The sequence below is a fragment of the Rutidosis leptorrhynchoides genome, chromosome 4 (assembly GCF_046630445.1).
Source record: "Rutidosis leptorrhynchoides isolate AG116_Rl617_1_P2 chromosome 4, CSIRO_AGI_Rlap_v1, whole genome shotgun sequence".
Classification (NCBI taxonomy): Eukaryota; Viridiplantae; Streptophyta; class Magnoliopsida; order Asterales; family Asteraceae; genus Rutidosis; species Rutidosis leptorrhynchoides.
The window spans coordinates 397,140,842-397,153,058 of record NC_092336.1 but is presented as its reverse complement, the minus strand read 5'-3'; positions in this window follow the sequence as shown (position 1 = coordinate 397,153,058).

The window sequence follows — 12,217 nt, the reverse complement described above, 5'->3', positions numbered from 1 at the left end:
GCATTAGTTAAACCAAACGGCATGACCATAAACTTGTAATGACCGTAACGTGTTTTGAAAGCAGTCTTTGGAATATCATCTTCTTTCACCCGCATTTGATGATACCCGGAACGTAAGTCAATCTTTGAATAAATAGACGAGCCTTGTAGTTGATCAAATAAGTCGTCGATTCTCGGTAGTGGGTAGCGGTTCTTGATGGTAAGTTTGTTCAACTCTCGGTAGTTGATACACAACCTGAATGTACCATCTTTCTTCTTGACAAACAAAACAGGAGCTCCCCACGGTGATGTGCTTGGTCGAATGAAACCACGCTCTAAAAGATCTTGTAATTGGCTTTGCAGTTCTTTCATCTCGCTGGGTGCGAGTTTGTAAGGAGCACGAGCTATTGGTGCAGCTCCTGGTACAAGATCTATTTGAAATTCAACGGATCGATGTGGGGGTAATCCCGGTAATTCTTTCGGAAATACATCAGGAAATTCTTTTGCGACGGGAACATCATTGATGCTCTTTTCTTCAGTTTGTACTTTCTCGACGTGTGCTAGAACAGCATAGCAACCTTTTCTTATTAGTTTTTGTGCCTTCAAATTACTAATAAGATGTAGCTTCGTGTTGCCCTTTTCTCCGTACACCATTAAGGGTTTTCCTTTTTCTCGTATAATGCAAATTGCATTTTTGTAACAAACGATCTCTGCTTTCACTTCTTTCAACCAGTCCATACCGATTATCACATCAAAACTCCCTAACTCTACTGGTATCAAGTTAATCTTAAATATTTCGCTACCCAGTTTAATTTCTCGATTCCGTCATATATTATCTGCTGAAATTAATTTACCGTTTGCTAATTCGAGTAAAAATTTACTATCCAACGGCGTCAATGGACAACTTAATTTAGCACAAAAATCTCTACTCATATAGCTTCTATCCGCACCCGAATCAAATAAAACGTAAGCAGATTTATTGTCAATAAGAAACGTACCCGTAACAAGCTCCGGGTCTTCCTGTGCCTCTGCCGCATTAATATTGAAAACTCTTCCGCGGCCTTGTCCATTCGTGTTCTCCTGGTTCGGGCAATTTCTAATAATGTGGCCCTGTTTTCCACATTTATAACAAACTACATTGGCATAACTTGCTCCGACACTACTTGCTCCGCCATTACTCGTTCCGACACCATTTGTTCCTTTCGTTTTGTTAACCCCTGGTCCATAGACCTCACACTTCGCCACGCTATGACCATTTCTTTTACACTTGTTGCAAAATTTGGTGCAGAACCCCGAGTGATACTTTTCACACCTTTGGCATAGCTGCTTCTTATTGTTGTTGTTGTTGTTGCGGTTGTTATTGTTGTTGGGATGATTGTTGTAGTTGTTGTTGTTGTTGTTGTTGTTGTTGGGCCGTTTGTTGTAGTTGCGATTGATGTTGCGATTGTTGGGATAATTGTTGCGATTATTGTTGTAATTACTGTTGTTGTTGTATTGGTGATTCTTATCACCGTTTTCCTCCTACTTTCTTTTAACTTGCTTCACATTAGCCTCTTCAGTAGTCTGTTCTTTAATTCTTTCTTCAATCTGGTTCACTAGTTTGTGAGCCATTCTACATGCCTGTTGTATGGAGGCGGGCTCGTGTGAACTTATATCTTCTTGGATTCTTTCCGGTAATCCTTTCACAAACGCGTCGATCTTCTCTTCCTCATCTTCGAACGCTCCCGGACACAATAGGCACAATTCTATGAATCGTCTTTCGTACGTGGTAATATCAAATCCTTGGGTTCGTAACCCTCTAAGTTCTGTCTTGAGCTTATTGACCTCGGTTCTGGGACGGTACTTCTCGTTCATCAAGTGCTTGAATGCTGACCATGGTAGTGCGTAAGCATCATCTTGTCCCACTTGCTCTAGATAGGTATTCCACCATGTTAACGCAGAACCTGTGAAGGTATGCGTAGCGTACTTCACTTTGTCCTCTTCAGTACACTTACTTATGGCAAACACCGATTCGACCTTCTCGGTCCACCGTTTCAATCCGATTGGTCCTTCGGTTCCATCAAATTCCAAAGGTTTGCAGGCAGTGAATTCTTTGTAGGTGCATCCTACATGATTTTCTGTACTGCTAGATCTAAGGTTATTGTTGGTATGTAGCGCAGCCTGTACTGCGGCTATGTTTGAAGCAAGAAAGGCACGAAATTCCTCTTCGCTCATATTCAAGGTTTGTCGAGTAGTCGGTGCCATTTCCTTCAAATAGTCAAATGAAACAAGTTAATCATACAGAATATTAAGAGTAGTCAATAGTATCTCGTAGCATAATATGAACTCATTTATAAAAGCTTTTTCTTCATATTAGCGTTTTATAAGTTTAAATTCGGGTAGTACCTACCAGTTAAGTTCATACTTATTAGCTAATATACAATTCAACTACTACAATTCTATATGAAAAACTGATTATAATAATATTTCGCGTTCAAACTTTTACACAAAATTTTACAAACTTACAATACCGCTTATTTTACATATAGCATGAAATATAGCACACAATAAATTTGATACAAGATGGTTGTGAAGATAATTCTAGCTAGTACACAAGTCGTTCAATAAATGCAATAAAGACACGTAATTCATACGTCCAGAAACAAGTCATGCATTCTTGTTTTACTAGGACTACTTCCCATCCTTGGTCTTGTGGAACATAACCGTTATGGCCGTTGATAGGACAACGTGTTGTAACGTCGTCAAAGGGACGAGGGTTACGTAATGTCCAACAGTCCCATAACAATCTAAAAACCTTGTTTCTCACCCCAACTACTGAGTCCGTTACTTGTGGAAATGTTTTGTTTAATAGTTGTAGCCCGATGTTCTTGTTCTCACTTTGGTGAGAAGCGAACATTACTAACCCGTAAGCATAACATGCTTCTTTATGTTGCATGTTAGCTGCTTTTTCTAAATCATGAAGTCCTATGTTCGGATACATTGAGTCAAAATAATTTCTTAACCCGTTACGTAAAATAGCACTTGGGTTCCCCGCAATATATGCGTCAAAGTAAACACATCGTAACTTATGGGTTTCCCAATGTGATATCCCCCATCTTTCAAACAAAAGTCTCTTATAAACCAAGGCATTCTTGGAACGTTCTTCGAATGTCTTACAAACTGATTTCGCCGTAAATAGTTGTGCCGAAGAATTCTGACCGACTCTAGACAAGATTTCATCAATCATGTCTCCGGGTAGGTCTCTTAAAATATTGGGTTGTCTACCCATTTTGTTTTTTTATACTGTAAAATAGACAAGAGTTAGATTCATAAAAAAAAATACTTATTAATACAAGCAATTTTACATATATCATAAAACATAAGCACACTATATTACATATATTACACCATACGAATACAACTATCTTATTCCGACTCGCTCATTTCTTCTTCTTCGGTTTTGGTTCGTTTTGCCAAGTTTCTAGGGATATATGATGTTCCCCTAATACTAGCTGTCGTTTTCCACAACGGTTTAGAAAAACCTGGTGGTTTAGAGGTTCCCGGGTCATTGTTACAACTTAAGGACTTCGGGGATTGACGATACATATAAAGTTCATCGGGGTTGGAATTAGATTTCTCTATTTTTATGCCCTTTCCCTTATTATTTTCTTTTTCCTTTTTAAATTCAGTTGGGGTAATTTCTATAACATCATCGGAATTCTAGTCGGAATCCGATTCATCGGAGAATTGGTAATCCTCCCAATATTTTGCTTCCTTGGCGGAAACACCATTGACCATAATTAACCTTGATCGGTTGGTTGAGGATTTTCTTTTACTTAACCGTTTTATTATTTCCCCCACCGGTTCTATTTCCTCCTCTGGTTCCTCCTCTTCCGGTTCTGATTCTTCTTTCGGTTCCTTTTCGGGAACTTGTGAATCAGTCCAATATATATTCGACTCTTCGTTATTATTAGGTGAGTCAATGGGATTTGTGCTAGAGGTAGACATCTATCACACAATATCAAACATGTTAAGAGATTAATATATCACATAATATATACATGTTAATAATATATAGTTTCCAACAAAAATGTTAAGCAATCATTTTTAAAGAAAACACGGTCGAAGTCCAGACTCACTAATGCATCCTAACAAACTCGATAAGACACACTAATGCAAATTTTCTGGTTCTCTAAGACCAACGCTCGGATACCAACTGAAATGTCCCGTTCTTATTGATTAAAAACGTTCCATATTAATTGATTTCGTTGCAAGGTTTTGACCTCTATATGAGACGTTTTTCAAAGACTGCATTCATTTTAAAACAAACCATAACCTTTATTTCATAAATAAAGGTTTAAAAAGCTTTACGTAGATTATCAAATAATGATAATCTAAAATATCCTGTTTACACACGACCATTACATAATGGTTTACAATACAAATATGTTACATCGAAATCAGTTTCTTGAATACAGTTTTTACACAATATCATACAAACATGGACTCCAAATCTTGTCCTTATTTTAGTATGCAACAGCGGAAGCTCTTAGTATTCACCTGAGAATAAACATGCTTTAAACGTCAACAAAAATGTTGGTGAGTTATAGGTTTAACCTATATATATCAAATCGTAACAATAGACCACAAGATTTCATATTTCAATACACATCCCATACATAGAGATAAAAATCATTCATATGGTGAACACCTGGTAACCGACATTAACAAGATGCATATATAAGAATATCCCCATCATTCCGGGACACACTTCGGATATGATATAAATTTCGAAGTACTAAAGCATCCGGTACTTTGGATGGGGTTTGTTAGGCTCAATAGATCTATCTTTAGGATTCGCGTCAATTAGGGTGTCTATTCTCTAATTTTTAGATTACCAGACTTAATAAAAAGGGGCATATTCGATTTCGATAATTCAACCATAGAATGTAGTTTCACGTACTTGTGTCTATTTTGTAAATCATTTATAAAACCTGCATGTATTCTCATCCCAAAAATATTAGATTTTAAAAGTGGGACTATAACTCACTTTCACAGATTTTTACTTCGTCGGGAAGTAAGACTTGGCCACTGGTTGATTCACGAACTTATAACAATATATACATATATATCAAAGTATGTTCAAAATATATTTACAACACTTTTAATATATTTTTATGTTTTAAAATTATTAAGTCAGCTGTCCTCGTTAGTAACCTACAACTAGTTGTCCACAGTTAGATGTACAGAAATAAATCGTTAAATATTATCTTGAATCAATCGTATCTCAGTATTGATCACAACTCAAACTATATATATATTTTGGAATCAACCTCAACCCTGTATAGCTAACTCCAACATTCACATATAGAGTGTCTATGGTTGTTCCGCAATATATATATAGATGGGTCGACATGATAGGTCGAAACATTGTATACGTGTCTATGGTATCGCAAGATTACATAATATACAATATAAGTTGATTAGGTTATGGTTGGAATAGATTTATTACTAACTTTCACGTAGGTAAAATGAGTAGTTTTTATCAATCTTGTTTTACTCGCCATTTCTTCGTTTCTAATCCGTTTTGAGTGATTCCAGTGGCCATGGTTTTGCATTGAACTTAACTTTATGAATCTAAATAGAAAAAGTATAAGTTTACAGTCAGAAACACAAGTTACAAGTTGTTTTTGAAAGAGGTAGTCATTTCCGTCGAAAGAACGACTTTTTGATGACCATTTTGAAAAACATACTTTCACTTTGAGTTTAACCATGATTTTTGGATATAGTTTCATGTTCATAAGAAAAATCATTTTTCCAGAAGTATAGCTTTTAAATCAAAGTTCTTCTTAGCTTTTAATTATCCCAACCAAAACAGCCCCCGGTTTTACTACGACGGCGTATATCCAGTTTTATGGTGTTTATCGTGTTTCCGGGTTTTAAATCATTAAGTTAGCATATCATATAGATATAGAATATGTGTTTAGTTGATTTTAAAAGTCTAGTTAAAAGGATTAACTTTATTTGCGAACAAGTTTAGAATTAACTAAACTATGTTCTAGTGATTACAAGTTTATAACGTTGAATAAGACAGCTTTTTATGTATGAATCGAATGATGTTATGAACATCATTACTACCTCAAATTTCTTGGATAAACCTACTGTAAATGAGAAAAATGGATCTAGCTTCAAAGGATCCTTGGATGGCTTGAAAGTTCTTGAAGCAGAATCATGACACGAAAACAATTTCAAGTAAGATTTCCACTCGAAATAAGATTGTTATAGTTATAGAAATTGAATTAAAGTTTGAATATGATTATTACCTTGTATTAGAAAGATAACCTACTGTAAGTAACAAAGGTTTCTTAATCTTGGATGATTATTTGGAATGGATTTAGAAAACTTGGAAGTAAACTTGCAATCTTGGAAGTATTCTTGATTTTATGAAACTAGAACTTTTGGAATTTATGAAGAACACTTAGAACTTGAAGATAGAAATTGAGAGAGATCAATTAGATGAAGAAAATTGAAGAATGAAAGTGTTTGTAGGTGTTTTTAGTCGTTGGTGTATGGATTAGATATAAAGGATATGTAATTTTGTTTTCATGTAAATAAGTCATGAATGATTACTCATATTTTTGTAATTTTATGAGATATTTCATGCTAGTTGCCAAATGATGGTTTGCACATATGTTAGGTGACTCACATGGGCTGCTAAGAGCTGATCATTGGAGTGTATATACCAATATTACATACATCTAAAAGCTGTGTATTGTACGAGTACGAATACGGGTGCATACGAGTAGAATTGTTGATGAAACTGAACGAGGATGTAATTGTAAGCATTTTTGTTAAGTAGAAGTATTTTGATAAGTGTCTTGAAGTCTTTCAAAAGTGTATGAATACATATTAAAACACTACATGTATATACATTTTAACTGAGTCGTTAAGTCATCGTTAGTCGTTACATGTAAGTGTTGTTTTGAAACCTTTAGGTTAACGATCTTGTTAAGTGTTGTTAACCCAATGTTTATAATATCAAATGAGATTTTAAATTATTATATTATCATGATATTATGATGTATAAATATCTCTTAATATGATATATATACATTAAATGTCGTTACAACGATAATCGTTACATATATGTCTCGTTTCAAAATCATTAAGTTAGTAGTCTTGTTTTTACATATGTAGTTCATTGTTAATATACTTAATGATATGTTTACTTATCATAATATCATGTTAACTATATATATATCCTTATATATGTCATCATATAGTTTTTACAAGTTTTAACGTTCGTGAATCACCGGTCAACTTGGGTGGTCAATTGTCTATATGAAACCTATTTCAATTAATCAAGTCTTAATAAGTTTGATTGCTTAACATGTTGGAAACACTTAATCATGTAAATAACAATTTCATTTAATATATATATATATAAACATGGAAAAGTTCGGGTCACTACATGAAGTTTCCACATCTTTTCACTGATATCACACAAACGTCAGGTACTACCTAAAATTTTGGGACGAAATTTTTTTTTAACGGGTGGGTACTGTGATAACCCGGATTTTTCCGACTAGGTTTTCTTAACCTAACTTGAATGATTTAAGTTTCAACATGATAAGAAATTTGATGTCTTTAACCTTTTACTCTTTTATAAATTTTATAGGTCTTTTTCATAAGCATTCCTGAATCTATACCTTCATTTAAACTATAGCTCATAATGTTACTACAAATAAAAGACTATGACATTTCATATATATATATATATCTAATATATATATATATATATATATATATATATATATATATGTATATATATATATATATATATATATGTATATATATATATATATATGTATATATATATATATATGTATATATATATATATATATGTATATATATATGTATATATATATATATATATATATATATATATATATATATATATATGTATCCTAAATTACCTTGATATTTTATAAGACTTGAAAAACTACACACTTATATACATATGAAATTAAGTATATAACATGATCAAGTATTATTGATTAAGTAATCATCCTTAATCCACCTAGTTACTAAACTACTACAACATTAATCATTAACTAAGTCTTAATCAATATCATTAACACTTAAGTACATACTTACACTTAAACTAAAATTAATATAGGACTAACTAACACTAATTAATTATTTATAATATTAAGTCTTAATTACATGGAAACATGTCATAAACACTTGTCATTCGCATGCATAATTAACTAAGTAAAGATTGATTAGTCATCTTCTCTTATTCTCCTCCTTGTGCCACAACTTAATCATCATCATCTTGAGCATTCCTTTGTCTTAAACATGTATGGACACATGTCTAAACCTCACTCAACCTAAGCTTACTAAACATCTCCTTTTCTCCTCTAAACCACACGTCAATCACCATCATCACCTTCATGTGCAAGTACTTAATTAAATTAATCTTCCATACATACTTGTCATAAACACATCCAATTACTTAATCTTTATGTCTTGAAGATACCAAACATAATTTCATGAGCTTGCATGAGATTTGGCTTGTCATATTTCCCTTTTGATCTCCTTGTGCCACGACTAAAACATCCTCACCAAAAGACCACCTTTTGCTTCTTAAACTCTCATAACACACTCAATTATCACAATAAATCCTCTTAAGTTCAGCCATTTCTTTCTTCATTGTTCATCTTCATCAACTCATACATCATCATTACTCAAGGTATAATCATCAAGTACAATTCTTTTACTCTTTACTAAGTTACTTTCAAGAGAAATGGGTGTAAAATTTCAATCTAGAGTGTTAAAAACACTCAATGATGATTACATGGCTAACTCTAATCTTGATCATAAGTAACTTAGAATATGTTTTATATAAGTTAAACAATCTAAAATGAACCTAGGATAACAACCTATAAGGCTAAAACATGCTAGGATCACTTGTTAGTCCTTAACCTTCATAAGAACTAAGTCAGTCTTCATTTGGTGGAATTTTTAGAAAATACTTATACTCACTTTTGCTACTGAAACTGTTGAGATTCTTAGACTTCTATGAGTCCTAGACTTTCTGTAAAAATCTCATGAGTTATAAAGTTGTCTAAGTATTTATTTTGTATTTTTACTTTTAATGGGTACTGATTTGGACAGAATCTGTCCAACACACATGTTTCACCAAAAATGTGGTACCAACGACTAGATATGAAAAATTGGGAGATATCATTGTTAAGAAGACTAAAAATATAACATGTTAGGCTATGGAATCATGTAAAAAACTAAAGAAATGATTAAGATATGGTCTTGTACATTTAGACAATGGGTTTTGACTAACTGAAAACTGTTGTCACTTAGACTATATAAAAAACGTATACAACTTATGTTTTCTTAGCAAAACGAATTATAGAACTAAAAGATAACTAGATTGGAGTAATACTTTAAAAGGATAAGTCTAAATAATTTGATTTACTATTTTTAGTGGTATTAAACTTTAAACTAGTCAAAACAGTCCACTTGTAGTAAAATAATTCTATAAAGTTCATTTTTATGATATAAATTACAAATCTTATATTCTTAGAAGTCTAACACATATACATTCACATATAAAATAAGAATTACCTTATATCACTACTTTTTAAATAAGAAAATCAACTTCTAAAACTACTTGAAAAATCAGTCCACATAGAAACCTTAACTTATAAACCGGGAAACCGCCTTTTAGAAACCGAGTACACTATAATAGATTTGAACATAAAACAAATCATTAGTATTACTAATATTATTAATAACACACCTCTGACCTTAAATTATGTATTTAGGTCCCGATCTCGGAGTACTTCAAAGTACTTAAACCGCAATTCCAAGTTTCATACCGCATAACATTTCCAGTGAGTATCATAGTCCCATTTTACTTGCTTTTAGCAAACTTATTATATTGGTATGAGAAACATGCTTCTTTTATGTTTTATATTATGGACATAAGTGCTTAAAACTATATTCTATTGTGTTGAGTTTATGACTTAGCTTAAACCCCGATTCTGATATCGTTAATTACTTGTTTATGGTAAACGCAAATAATGTGGATAGATCTATTTGAGGGTGACTCCTCACATCCGGCATAGTCTTCAGGCTAGCGGATGCATAACCTTCGACTTTGTAGCTCTATCTAAGTGAGATTACATGATTTCGGGTTCTTGATTTTTAAGTTCGATATCAGGAGCTCATGTTTATATAGAATACATTTACAACTATTTGTACTTGAAAATCTTATGGTCCATACAATTATATAATTAAACCTATGATCTCACCAACATTATTGTTGACCTTTTTAAGCATGTGTTTTCTCAGGTCCATAAGCAGGAGTCCGCATACTTTCAGATTGGCTTTTGGGATGTCGTCAAGTTGTCGGGATGTCTTTTAAAAATAAATCATCATGCACTATGTTTAAGTATTGTACTTTGTTATATTTTGGTTGTAATTGTTGTACTTTACTTTTAAAGTCCCGACATGTAACTCAAAACTTGTACTTGTATGTTGAAATAAAAATGTTTCCGATGTCGTCTTTAGATATCGTTAACTATAACTGGGATACCTATCACCTCACATTTCGGGATCGAACTGGGGTTGTGACAATAAACTAAAAGCTATTACACGTTTTGGACTCTAAATAAATAAACCCACACCACTAGTTGTTACAATAATGGATACAACAATTTATAGTATTCCTATTAACCGTATAATGGTTCTATTGTCCACTGGTACATAGGATGTCTGTACTTGTGGGGACAACTGCGTCAGAGAGCGTGCTCTCCTCTTTTCTTTTTGGTAGCTATTTGCAGGAACACCCCAATTTGGTTTGACACCACTATTTATTTAATTAAATAGAATGTTGTGTTCCCAAGGAATTGAAAAAGTATAGCACATGTCTGCACATGCGTTAAACTTTTACATTCCTACGTGGTCTTGTACGGTCACTTGTCAGCCGCCGACGCGTGTCCTTTCCTGTTCAACTTTTGTCTTTGACTTCTGTTGAATAGTACAATTGATGTAGACCACTCAGAAAAACACCATACTTGTAATGGAGCATGGTTGTCTTGTGTTGTATGCTGCTTACCAGGTTTACTGGTTCTTCTTATGTTGAGTCACTTGATATTCTTGAATTACTGAGTACTCATCATGTGCTGATTCGAAGAATACACTCTATCTTGTGCTGGTAGACTAGGCAGCATACTAAACACTTGACATAGCAATATTTGCTATCTATACATAAACAAACTTGTGCAAATAAATTACAGTTTTGTCATAATTAAATCCTTAATTATTTTGGGGACTCAACAATCTCCTCCTATTTGATGATGACAAAACTTATGACATTTAGATAAAATACTAAAGCCAGTACTGAGAGACCTAATGAAAAATAGGCAGTAAATTTGTCCCTTTTAAGTTTGTTTTTGGGATCTTTTGCTGAGTTATCTATATCTTATAACTTGATATGATTTTGAAGACTAACTCATTTCATCTTCATTACAACAGAGTATATACAGTAATTACAAAGTATCATAATGAAAAATGAAGTAACAAAAGATACAATTTGAGCACTAGAAGGCTATTTATATCTATCTTTATCCTTTTCTAGTTCATCACGAGATAGCCCTTCTTCTTTCACTTTGAAGGTAGCCCAGGCTTCAGGAAATAAGTAAGGCAGCTCAGCAGGGTCATAAACTGGAAAATGAGGAGGTAGAATGATGGGATCTCTTCTGTGTGGGCCTTCATCAATAGATTTCTTTCTTTTGGGCTTTTGAGAAAGAACTTCTTCTATGTTTACTACTGGTGCATTCCCAAATTTTGTTGCTTTGTTGAAGAGCTCTTGGAGTTCTGGCTTCAATGTCCTTTTAATACCACTTTCAGCTTTACCAATGAAGTACTCCAATATCTCCATCCATTCACTGAATCTGAATGTTCTCAAATTAGTGTAGTCTACCCTCTCTTGAATGTTATCTTCCCTGCTAATACTGAAAGCTCTTTTTGTACCTCTGTGCACTTTGATGATTTTGCTGGGATTTGATCTCCTGGTTAGTACATCACTATACTTGCTCCTATAATAGTGATCAGATAGCTCAATTGTTCGTTCGGTTTCTATAGGAGCAGTAGCAGGTGCTTTCTCAGCAGCTTCCAGTTCATCAAGAGCTTTATCTTGTTCCTTAACAATAGCTTTGGCTAGCTTGAGGGACTC